Below are 13928 nucleotides of genomic sequence, written 5' to 3'. Positions count from 1 at the left end.
AGTGATGTCTACTTTTATCATTTTCACTTAGCTTTGGATAAAGTCTTCAATTTTAACATTTATATTTGTATATGTTAAGGGATGTCAGTTTTACTGAACTGAAAATGTTCATTTGCCTCACACTTTTTCTACTCTGCTTATAAAATTGTTTTCACTATAAGTTACTGATATTCATGTATTCAAAAAGAGGATAACAGTAGGGACATGGTGCTTTGATGATTTCACATGACTTATCTGTCACCTAAACTAAAAACTATATTTAAACTAATAGAGAGTTAAAATATATTAGATTGGTTTAAAAATATTAATTTCTACTAATTTTTGTTCTTACAGATGAACCTAATGGCATAATATGTTGATTGCTAATAAAGTAATTTAATATTCTACACATCTGCATATTTATCAGCTCTAAGTGCAGCATAGCAATCAGCAATATCCCCATGATAACTCTCCTGTGGTGCCTGGCAAGATGATGAGCAGTAAGGCGCTCTTGAACCACGAGGTAGTCAGCTTTCAATTTTGGTACAAAGGAAATGAGCTCACCCTGCTTCCCAGGCCGAGGAGTAAGCACAGAGCAGGGTACCCCCTGACAAGGAAAACCCAAAATGGATCTTATCATTTAAAAACAATCTACTGCAAATTTTACAGAATATTTTTAAAGCATGAAACAGACCATCATGTCCCCAATAGTAATATACACTTAGTGTTAAAAATCCTTTTTGAGTGAAATAGGCTTTTGATTAAAAAATAGAGTTCTTATTAGGTGAATTATAAAGTGTGAATTAGTGTGGATTACAAAGCATTATTAATGAATAGCTATACCACAAGAACTGCAGGTCTGAAATATTCTTGGTGCATGACAGTGCTTCGAAAAGGGTGTGTGGGGATCCCTGGGTGGCGCAGCGGTTTAGCGTCTGCCTTTGGCCCAGGGCGAGATCCTGGAGACCCAGGATCGAATCCCACGTCGGGCTCCCGGTGCATGGAGCCTGCTTCTCCCTCTGCCTGTGTCTCTGCCTCTCTCTCTCTCTCTCTCTCTATCATAAATAAATAAAAATTTAAAAAAAGAAAGAAAAGGGTGTGTGTTCCTTGCTGTCATTGAAACTAATGAAGTTACGCTTCTCTATATATATTTATCTCTTTATAATACAATGTACTATAATAAGACCATACTATGTTTGCGTTTCTATTACTAATCCAAGAACTAAAAAGCAAAACAAGCAAGCACTTTGGAGAAAGTTTAAAGTACAGTATGACTGTGCCATAACCATATTTTGTTGTCTAATTACTTGCCCTGAGGATAGGAAAGAAGCGCAAATTGTTCACCTTTTTATTGCCACCTAGATTGGAGACTGGTGTATTTCGGATAGCTGAATATCTGTTAAACAAATAATGAATGAATGGTGCATTCTAGATTTTTTTTTAAATACTCCTTCTTTTAGAATGAAAGACAATTTCATAATCCACTGGCCAGATATATACTACTAAAAAAAAATCTATAAAAGGAAATAAAAATAATGCAAGATAATTTCTCCTTGCATGAAAACACTTGCATGATTTACTCTCTCTCTATTTATTAAATGTCTACTTTGTGTCTACACTTGAGATGTGTCAGTGAAAAAAATAGGCAAAAATCTGTGGTGTTGTGGAACTTATGTTCTCACGGGGAAGGAGACACAATAAATGTGATTAGTGACATGTAAATTAGATTGTTTTAGAAGATGATTATGTTTTGTGAAAAAAAAAAAAAGTTGAGCAAGAGGAATCAGGAATGCTACTCTAGAGGGAGAAGTGTGTAGCACTTTTAAATGCCTATGCCCAAGGAAAGCCTATTGAGAAGGTAACATCTGAGCAAAGACCAGAAGAAGGTAGAAGTTGTGAACCATGTGGCTATCCAAGAGGCAGAACATAGCAGGAAGAAAGCTCAACCAGTGAAAAGGTGCTAGAGGAGGAATATATCTGGCGTATTAGAAGAGCAAGAAAGACAATGTGTCTGGAACATTGTGAAGAGAAGTATAAAAGCTAAGTCAGGGAGGCAAGAGGGGAACCAGATTAAGCAGAGCCTTGCAAGCCACTGCTAAGGGCTTTGGATTTTGACCCTGAGCCATATGTGAAACTACTGGAGAGTTTTTAGTGAATGATCTTATTTATCTTATAGAAAGATCCCTCTGGCTTCTTTGTTAAGCATTAACAGTTAGGGGATTGGAATGGAAACAGGTACAGCCCATCACAGTAGAGTATATATTTGGTGTGCTATAGAAGACAAAGAGAGGAGTTGAGAATGACTTCAAAAATTTTAGCCTAGGCAACCTGTAATGAAAATATAATAATAAAAATAAAGGTATAAAGTACACTGAGTTGTGTGGTATCCTAGAATCTGTGTTGTGCACTATACCAAAATGTAGGTATCATATTTACTGGCAACAAAGAAATTCATGTTGAGGCAAATAAATTCCAAATCAAGGTCAAAATGAGGGATAATCTTGTGTTTGGGCTTAATTATAGCTGAGGTCAATATCCAAAGTTCAGTCATTCATGTTTTCGACTACTTATATCAGATACTGTTCCCGGCATTGGTGATATAGGAATAAAAAAAAAAATCAGAAAAAAATCTTATCTATTTGAGCTTACCTACAATTGAGGTAGAAATATATCAAACAACATAAGTAAATAAAACATTATAAATGTTATATAGTGTTAAGTGCTTGGGAGGAAAACAATATGCAGCAGAAAAGGAAAATAAAAAATGCCTGGGCAAGAAGTATAGCAGATAATTGCAGTGTCATGAAGGAGAAAAATCAGGATTAATCTACAAAGACTATTTTATGCTGACCCAAAGTGATCAACACAGCAGAAAACTGTAATGTACTGACTCACAATTAATAAAAGGTCTCAACCTTTCTGGACTTGTGGTTGAGGGCGATGCTCTCATCCCAACTACTGGGGAGCAAAAGAGATTGGATTTACTGACAGATTTGGACATGATTAAATGAGGTGTTAAGAGATAAAGTTGATTTACAGCCAGTGTGGATAGATTCTATTTTTCTCTTTGTCTTTGGGAATGCTTAGATGTTTGGTGTTGGCTCTTGGCCAAGAAAGGGCGGTGAGGTTTATGATATGCTGCGTAAGGTATGAAACTCCTTCTGGCAACCTCCATGGTTTGTTCTTTAATGATATTTTACTCCTAGCCTAACTGGTTTGACAAGCCTGGCTTGATTACCTGAAAAAGGGGACAAATAAGAGCCCCTCACTGAAAGCTTAGTTCAGTGATGGCTGTCCTGAAACTGGGATTCCTTGCACAGATCTTGGCAGTTTAAGGCACATACAGCACATTCCATATTTATGATGGGGCTGCAGCTGGTGTTGTAGAATGCCTCTCTGACACCTTGGGTGGATACTGCATTCTGTTTCTCTCCCTGCATATCTTTTTGCTTTTAAATGAAAGCCTGATATGAGAATATTATATGGAATCTGTCATTTTAAATATCCCAACTAGGGAAAATAAAATAGGTGCGCCAATGTAAGAAAAACAGCTATCCACCAAAAACCTACTAAACCTGTTAAATGAATTCAATAAAGTCACAGGGTACAAAATTAATATATAGAAATCTATTGCATTTCTATACACTAATAATGAAGTAGAAGAAAGAGAAATGAAGAAAACAGTCCTGCTAACAATTGTACCAAAAATAATAAAATACCTAGGAATAAACTTTTTTTTATAAATTTATTTTTTATTGGTGTTCAATTTGCCAACATATAGAATAACACACAGTGCTCATCCCATCAAGTGCCCCCCTCAGTGCCTGTCACCCAGTCACCCCCCCCCCGCCCACCTCCTCTTCCACCACTCCTAGTTCATTTCCTGGAGTTAGGAGTCTTTCATTTTCTGCCTCCCTTTCTGATATTTCCCACTCATTTTTTTCTCCTTTCCCACCTAGAAATAAACTTAACCAAAGAGGTGAAAGACCTATATTCCAAGAACTGTAAAACTTTGATGAAATAAATTAAAGATGTCACAAGCTAATGAGAAGATACCCCATGCTCATGGGTTGAGAGAACCAATATTGTTAAAATGTCCATACTACCCAAAGCAATCTACAGATTTAATGCAATCCCTATCCAGATACCACTAAAATTTTTCACAGAACTAGAATAAGTAATCCTAAAATTTGTGTGGAACTATACAAGACCCCAAATAGCTAAAGCAATCTTGAGAAAGAATAAAAGGAGGCATCACTATCCTGGATTTCAAGATATAATGTAACTCCATGATAATCCAAACAATATGGTACTATTACAAAAAAAAGACACATAGATTAATGGAACAGACTAGAAAGTCCAGAAATAAACTCACAATTACACGGTCAATTCATCAGCCACAAACGAGGCAAGGATTACAATGGGGAAAAGACAGTCTCTTCATCAAATGGTGCTGGAGAATTGGGCAGCTGTGTGCAAAAGAATGAAACAGGATCGCTTTCTTATACCATCCACATAAAAACAAATTCAAAATGGGTTAAAGACCTAAATATGAAACCTGAAACCATAAAATTCCTAGAAGAAAACATAGGCAAATAATTTCCTTGACATTGGCCTTAGAAACGTTTTCCTAGATCTATCTCCTCAGGCAAGGAAAACAAAAGTTTCATAAAAGTTAATGTATCGGGACTACACTAGAATAAATAGGGTTTGCACAGCTAAGGAAACCATCAACAAAACAAAAAGCAGTCTACTAAATGGGAGAAGATATTTGCAGATGGCATATCTGGTAAGGGCTAATATCCAAAATATATAAAGAACCTTTACAACTCAACACCTCCCAAACATAATCCGGTTAAAAAAATATATACAGAGGAACTCAACAACTTCCCAAAGAAGATATACAGATGTCCAACAGACCCACGAAATATTGCTCAACATCATTAAGTATAATGAAATGCAAATTAAAGACACAATGAAACATCACATTATATCTGTCAGAATGGCTAAAGTCAAAAACACAAGAAATAAATGTTGGCAAAGATGTGGAGAAAAAGGAATACTTGTTCACTGTTGGTAGGAAAGCAAGCTGGTCTAACCACTGTGGAACACTGTTTGGAGGTTCCTCAAAAAGTTAAAAAGAGAGGAGTGATTGGTGGGCTCAGTAGGAAGAACATGGGACTCTTTATTTCAAGGTCATGAGTTCAAGTCCCACATTGGATGTAGAAACTAGTAAAAAATAAAAGTAAATTAGCTTATTTTTCTAAATATTTTTTTTTGTAATTTGAGAGAGTGTGTGCAAATGCACATAAATGGTGGAAGGATAGAGGGAGAGAGGGAGAGAGGGAGAAAAACTTCAAGCAGACTCCCTGCTGAGTGTGGAGCCCCATGTAGGGCTGGATCTCATGAGCCATGAAATCATGACCTGAATCGAAAACAAGAGCTGGATGCTCAACTGACCAAGCCATATACGCACTCCAAAAAGTAGATAAACCTTAAAATAATAATAATAATAATAATAATAATAATAATAATAATAATAATTAGTATTATTATTATATGATTTAGTGGTTCTACTACTGGGTATTTACCTAAAGAAAATGAAAACACTAATTCAAAAAGACAGATGCACCCCTATGTTTATTGCAGCATTTATTACAATAGCCAAGATAGGACAGCAACCCAAATGTCCATCCACAGAAAAATGTATAAAGATGTGATACACCCTATAGTGTGGTTTTACGCAGCCTAAAACAGAATGAATGAAATGCTGCCATTTGCAACAACATGGATGGATCCAGATGATATAATGCTAAGTGGAATAAGTCAAAGAAAGACGGATACCATATGATTTCACTCATATGTGAAATTTAAGAAACAAATGAAGGAAAAAAGAGAAGAGCAAAAAGAAAACAGGGTTGGATACAGAGAGCAGACTGGTGGTTGCCAGAGAGGAGGCAGGTGGGGGGCTTAGAGAAATAGATAAAGGGAATTGAGAGTACCCTTAACTTGATAAGCACTGAGAAATGTACGGAATTGTTGGATCATTCTACTGAGTACCTGAAGCTAGTGTAACACTGTAAGTTAATTATACAGAGCTCCTAAAACCCTCCAGTTTCCTAAGCCATAGGAGCAAGAGAGGTGTCTTGATAATGCATAACAGAACCCTTTCAAACACATCTGAGTTTATGTTAACAAGGCCTTTTGGAAAGCATCTGAGGATGGCCACTAGGTTGCCAGGGAAACCAACCCTGCGCCCTGAAGGTTGGAGCTTTAAGTCCTCAGCCCCTGACCTCCAGGGCAGGGAGAGGAGCTGGAGGTTGAGTGCAGTCACCAGTAGCTAATGATAAAACCAATCATGCCTGTATTATAAAGCCTCCTTAAAAACCAACAGGGTGGAGTTTGGGACACCTGAGTGGCTCAGCAGTTGAGCATCTGCCTTTGGCTCAGGGTGTGATCCTGGGGTCCTGGATCAAGTCCTTGATTGGGCTTCCTACAGAGAGCCTGCTTCTACCTTTGCCTATGTCTCTGCCTCTCTCTGTATCTGTCATGAGTAAATAAATAAAATCTTAAAAAAAAAAAAAAAAAGGTGGAGTTCATAGCACTTCCAGGTTGGTGGACACCTGGAGATATTGAGAAAGGGATGCTCTAGAGGGCATGGAAACTGTGCTCCTTTCTCATACATTTCTTCCATCTGCTTGTTCCGGAGTTCTTTCCTTTTATAATGTAGTGAGTAAACTGTTTCTCTGAATTTTGTGAGGCTCTCTGGCAAATTAATTGAATCCAAGCACAGGGGGTCATGGGAACCTCCAGTTTATGTAGCTGGTCAGTCAGAAGGTGACAACCGAGACTTAACTGAGGGGTCACAGGCTTGTGGGGCTAAGCTCTTACCCTGTGGAATCTGACATTATCTTCAAACAGAAAGTGTCAGAATTGAGTTAAAATTTGGAGACATCTAGTCAGTATCCACTGAGAATAGGATAATTGCTTTGTGAGGGGAAAACCTCCACACATCTGGTGTCAGAAGTGTTATGAGAGGTGTGTGCTGTGAGACAGTAAAACAGAGTCACAGAAAAAAGTGTTGGAGATATATTTATATATATATTTTTAACTATTTTTTTCTGACAACCATTTTAAATTCATCTAGATCTTATATATGATTTTCTTAGTTATTAAAAGTATATAATCCGATCATTCTCTCAATTTTTTGTATTTCTCAGTTTGTTTTGGAAATTGAAAAATTATATAGCATGTGTATCCTTGTAAATTAATAATTTCAACTCAAACACTGTGTTTCTAAGAGTAGTATCAAAAATAGTATTTAGAAGTATCAAAAATGGTTTGAACAACAAATTTGAAATTTCCTAACTCTCAGGTTTGGAAGTTTGCAGTTCCACAAAAAACACAAAACAAAACAAAAAGGAACTTTTTAACCTTTAGGGCACACCATAGCTCCTAATGAAATTAATAACTTTTTATGATATGAAATATGAGCTTTTTTAACAAAAGATTTTATTTATTTATTCATGAAAGACACACAGAGAGGGAGAAACATGGGCAGAGGGCAAAACAGGCTCTGCACGGGGAGCCTGATGTGGGACTCAATCCCAGGACTCTGGGATCACGACCTGAGCCAAAGGCAGGTGCTCAACCACTGAGCCACCCAGGTGTCCTCAATTCCAAAATTCTTATGTGAACCCATGTCACTCAGATTTTTCTAGTCTGCCACTGAGTTTGGGGTGTGACTATCATTATTTTGTCCCATGCCTGGAGTATTACAAGAGTTGGCTTCTTTTCCTTTTCAACTATGATTAATTATACCAACAGAAAGAATTAGAAAAGATCTGGGCAATGGTTATACCCATTATTATTAATTGTCTCTACATACTCATTTACATTCTTCAGATTTTTCAGTCTAAGTCCTTCAACACCTGACAGATGGTTGGCTTAGTCCTTGGATGATGTGTACACCGCTGCTCTGGTTGATGATCTGTAATCTTTTTTTTTAAAATTTTTTTAATTTATTTATGATAGTCACAGAGAGAGAGAGAGAGAGAGAGAGAGAGAGAGAGAGGCAGAGACACAGGCAGAGGGAGAAGCAGGCTCCATGCACCGGGAGCCCGATGTGGGATTCGATCCCGGGTCTCCAGGATCGCGCCCTGGGCCAAAGTCAGGCACCAAACCGCTGTGCCACCCAGGGATCCCGATGATCTGTAATCTTAAATTACAATCCTATTCAGTAGTTACATTGGCCTAAATACAGCCCATGCAGTGAAGCAATCATCTGCAGAGACATCAGTTAGTATAACTTTGGTTTCAGGAACAGCTTCTGATACCAACACTGCAGTTCATACTTTAAAATGGCCCATTTCGGATTATGACATATTTTTACCATGATTCAAAATCCTTTTCTCTGGTCCCTGGCAGTATAATTATTGAAAAAAAAAATTATCCAGTTATTCATCTTAACTAGGCTACCCCAGTGGATCTAACACCTGAAGGATACTGAGTATTTGATTTGATCCTGGAGTCAGAGCTTTGAGCTAACCTACCAAACCTGATATTGATGTGTTCTCACTATCCTAAATGATCACAACTTTTAAATAAATCAAGGGTCCTTGGAAGTTGGACATTACCACTAATTTTCACTTTAAGACTTCCAGCAGGAGAGTTTCAGATGTCTACAAATTAGGGCATCCATATTATGCTATACTTAGTTTTAATTTTCTAGCTAGTGTATATAATCTCTGATCATCATTTATCCCCAAATGTACAACTCCAACTAAAGATTACTTTCTCTAATGTCTCTGCCTTTCTCATGTTATTCGAGAACCATTTTTTTCATGTTATTCAAGAATGATGCTTAATCAATGATTTTAAATCATTTTAATGTTATATATTTGAATGTAACACCTTCGGTCCCCAAAAGTTGGAAAGCAGCAGGTAAAAATTGTTGCCAAAAAAGTCATTTACCAGTGTGAGGTTTTATTACATGGATTCGTTTTTGCATGGATTCATATTATTGGTCAAAACAGTTCCCTGGAATTTCATTTGTATTTCATTTCCCAAAGAATAAAACTCTGTTCTTTACTCCAACAACATTCCTCAAAGATCCCTTCCTTCCCTCCGGAGTTTCTGTGCCTTCTTTAGTTATTCCAAGATTGTCACTTGCCATATCCTTGAATTCTTTCAGTTACAACCTCATCTAGCTTTTCTTTTTCTCCCCTTTTCTGTTTTCCATATTTCTCTGTTTTTAGCAACTAGGTTAAATATTTCCCCATGGAAAGAAGTTAATAGGAAAGTGTGAATGTTTGTACAGTGACATGTCTGCTCTGTTGCAAGATAATCCATCATTATTTTAAGTGGCGTTTTTTCTAATTGTGGTAAAATATGGTAAACACTGAGTGTTAGGGCCAAATACCCATTCCGAAGAGAAGTTGCATATAAGAAATACCAAGATATGAAGTAAATATGTTTATAGTCCTATACCATTGGAATATGAGAACATACTCATGTTCCATGAGAACATCAAATTTTATTATTTATTTATTTATTTATTTATTTATTTATCAAAGATTTTATTTATTTATTCGTGAGAGACACAGAGAGAGAGAGGCAGAGACACAGGCAGAGAGAGAATCAGGGGAGCCTGATGTGAGACTTGATCCCAGAATTTTTGATGTTAAACAATGAATTATATTTTTATTTTGGAAGATTGAAGAATGTTGCATGATTCTAAAATAAATAATTTTGCTTTAAGGAGTAGTTATTCAGCATTCTAATCCCATTCCTAATGCATATTATAACAAAGATTCGGCTTTGCCACATTAAATATGTACATACATATTATATGATACATGTACACCTATAGATACTATATAATACCATATAAGTGAATATGTTAATATTTATGTTACTTGAGAACAAGGAATTGATTAGTTGAGTGTTTCTATGAAGACTAGGTTAATATAGGGATCCCTGGGTAGTTCAGTGGTTTAATGCCTGCCTTCAGCCCAGGGCGTGATCCTGGAGTCCCCAGATCAAGTCCCATGTCAGGCTAGCTGCATCGAGCCTGCTTCTGCTTCTACCTGTGTCCCTGCCTCTCTCTCTTTCTGTGTCTCTCATGAATAAATGAATAAAATCTTTTTTAAAAAAAAGACTAGGTTAATAATTTTATTTATTTATTTATTTATTTATTTGTTTATTTATTTATTTATTTTTGTGAGATACGGGCGGGTGGGGGGGGGGGCAGAGGCACAGACAGAGGGAGAAGCAGGCTCCATGCAGGGAGCCTGATGTGGGACTTGATCCTGGGACTCTGGGATCATGCCCTGAACCAAAGGCAGATGCTAAACCGCTGAGCCACCCAGGCATCCCTAATGATCTCTAAATATTTAAAGCAAATTAAAGGAAATAAAGAAACAATGACCATATAGAGTGTGCATTTCTAGAAGAGAAAAAGGTTATTTGACAATTGATTTTCAGCAAGAACTTTTGGCAAATACAGTTGTTCCATTTCACCAGAATTTGTGGAGCTATTTTTAACTTTTAGCCAGGAGAATTTTGACAAATGTTTGGAAAAAATTTCCTCTGCTCAAGATTATATAGAGCTATATCATAAAATATTTTATTCCTGTGAATAATCACTTAGTCTTACTAAATTGCTACAGCCTATAGTATTAATGAATAGAAATAAAGATAGAAATATACACAATTAGCTGAAATAGTCAAGACCTACAAAAATTTATAGGGGAGTAGTATTTATAATAACTCACTTAAAATCTAAGTCTGTTGGAAATTCTAGAATTCATATCATTAGAAACTTTCATTTTTTTAAATATGTGATTAATAATTAAGTGTAAATAAAATGCTATTCAGCAGTGTGAGAGTGATCCACTTTCATGGATGATAGAGTTATTACCATTTGGCACTTGGACGAAGTCTACTTACTGTATCTATAACCAGAAGGGATAGACTTACAATCTTCAGATTTTTTTTTTGATATGTTTTCTTTGTCATATTGACAATACTTTTATTCTTAATATTCTCTTCACAATATTCTTTTTAAAAATGTTTTATTTATTTATTTTAGAGAGAGTAGACACAGATGTCAGTGGGGTGGGGGTTGGGGAGTGCAGGGAAAGGGAGAGAATCTCAGGTAGATTCTATGCAGAGTGCAGATCCCCATGCGGGCCTCAATCTCCTGACCCTGAGATCATGACGTGAGCTGAAACTAAGAGTCAAATGTTTAACCAACTGAGCCATCCAGGCTCCCCTCTTTTCATAATATTCTTAATTGTGAAAACCTAAAGCTGAACCTGAGCATGGGCAGCCTGGGTGGCTTGGCGGTTTGGCGCCTGCCTTCGGCCCATGGCATGATCCTGGAGGCCTGGGATGGAGTCCCACATCGGGCTCCCTGCATGGAGCTTGCTTCTCCCTCTGCCTGTGTCTCTGCCTCTCTCTCTCTCTCTCTGTGTCTCCCATGAATAAATAAATAAAATTTAAAATATATATATATATACACACATTAAACCTGAGCTAAAAAAAAATACATTAGCCATACATTTGAACATTAAAATTTCAGTCTTATTGACTAATTTTTCATATACAAGCTATTTTACATTCTGTTCATTCATAATGTGGAAAAACTTTAATAAAATGTTTGGTGAGAGGTTGATATAAATCAAGTTACTTTGTATTTAGAGCAATTCTATATAAAAATTCTACATAGTGTGTATAGAATTTAATAAAATGCATTACTTTTGACAGTCCTACAAAGAGAACAAAGCCATTATATTGCACGTTAACCTGCTATACATACTGTAGGGTAAAAGCCAGAAATTCATTAGTTGGTAGCATCAGAAAACATTGATATCTCATTGAGTGAGCTTACTAATATAATTTAAAAAAAAAACTATTGGGGATAAGAAGAGCAATCTTTCTTATTTTAGTTTATAGTTAAAAAATCAGAGAGAACTAATTTTGATTTATTTTTATATAATCTATTGATTCTCATGTATTCAACCTATCACTATGTTACTGCATAGTGGATGCTTTTATTTAAAAAAAAAAATGCATTTCAATGTGATTGCTATTGTGCTGTTAATGATTTGCAAACAGGGAGCTTTGCCCTGTGATGAAGACAGTAAATTAATGAACCTGATGCAAACAATTTAGTTCTAAAAGTTGATCCTTTAAAGTGGACCCTCCGGCTAAAAGAAGTTAAAAATTTTCAAAGAGCAAACTTGACCCAAATGTAATCTTAACGATCTGTGAGAAAAGAAGTAATCTTGTCCCCCACCACACTTCCTTCCACTCTGACAATTGATTTGATAAAACTAAGTCTAATTCTGCCCCAGATTTAAAAGTTTCCAAGTCCCCCAAGTGATTCCCAAAACCCTCATGAAATTTTTACTTCTCTTTAGACAGAAGAGACAAAAAAAAAAGACAATGTCACAATTTGTGTGTAAAACTGAATATGTTCACTTCATCAAATTACAGTTTTTATGTTATTTTCTACTCTTGTGATTAAAAACTGACTATTATGGTTTTGAAATAATGGTGTTAAATAAGATTTTATTTCCTAATCTTCCTTGTAAAACTACAATAGTAACAGTCTTATGGGATTGCTCTCATCTTCCTTTCATTACTATTTTTCCTTTTGTTTGATTTTTTTAACATTCTTTTACTTTACTTATCTCTAAATTCAAATTATTGTTACCATTGGCCTAGTGAATGAAGTTAAAAATCTCTAACACGATGAGCGAGGCCTTATTTTTCCAGACCCATCTTTCATAACCTCTAAACAAATGTATACCATTCAACATACCCAGCTCTTACTCTTTATGTCTTTGCATTTGCTATTTCTTCTGAAGATGCATTCTACTTATCTCCTTCACATGTACTTAAATTAAAAAAAAAAAAAAAGGAGTAAATCATGCTTCAAAATTCTAACATCTCAAATACATTTAAATATCCTTCCTCTCTACTTCCTTGGTATAGCCTGTGATTGCACTTACACACTGCATTTTTTTTTTGCATTGCAGTACTTCTGTGATTGCACTTAACACACCCATTATAATTTTTTAATGTGCTTGTCTTCCATAACACAGTGAGATTCTTGAGAATTGGAACCATGCCTGATTCATCCTTCATTTTCATTTCCTAGAGTATAATGTGTGTGATAATCATTTAATTACAACTTCATGCATGAATTTCTGATTGAATGAATGAAGGAATGAATGACTGACTCATCATAGCTACCACCAGCTCTATCAGAATTAACATAAATGTAGCTTATTTGCTAATTGTACAAAGATTGGATTTAAATGTTTACATTATTTGGTCTAGATATTTTCTTTTTTTTTGTTTTGTTTTGTTCTTTATCATTTGTGGAGCTTTATAAAATCTGTGTTTGATCTTCAGTCTTAGAGTCTTGTGTGCTGTTTGGGGTGGGTTCTAGTAATTATATACTTTTCCTTTATTTTGATTTTTACTCAAGATTTTTATGTGCAGTCAGATTGAAAACAAGTTGAATTTCTAAAGCGGGTCTCAGTGTAATTGGCTCAATATTAAGAACTTAGAAAATACAAGTACAGATATATACACTTAACTTGAAATCTTCCAGTACATTTTGATAAATGGTACAGTGTTGACATAATTATTCATGCTTTCTTTGTATGTATTTTTTTAATTTACTTATATCTACAGAATTTATTATTAGGACATCTTTTTAACATTGGAGATAATAACTAACACCCTGACCTTGAAAACTAGTCAGTTATGGACAAGATGACTAGTGTGTATGATGGAATTGGAGTCTACAGGTACAAATAAATTCTGCTTTGATGTTTGTGCTACAATATCTGTATTGTGATTTAGTGAAGTTTTGATATCTTCAGCTCAACCATAGCTTCACTTGAATAGGGAGTATTGCTGTGATTTGATTA

The sequence above is a fragment of the Nyctereutes procyonoides genome, unplaced genomic scaffold, assembly GCF_905146905.1.
Source record: "Nyctereutes procyonoides isolate TBG_1078 unplaced genomic scaffold, NYPRO_anot_genome, whole genome shotgun sequence".
Taxonomy (NCBI): domain Eukaryota; kingdom Metazoa; phylum Chordata; class Mammalia; order Carnivora; family Canidae; genus Nyctereutes; species Nyctereutes procyonoides.
This window is presented reverse-complemented; position numbering follows the sequence as displayed.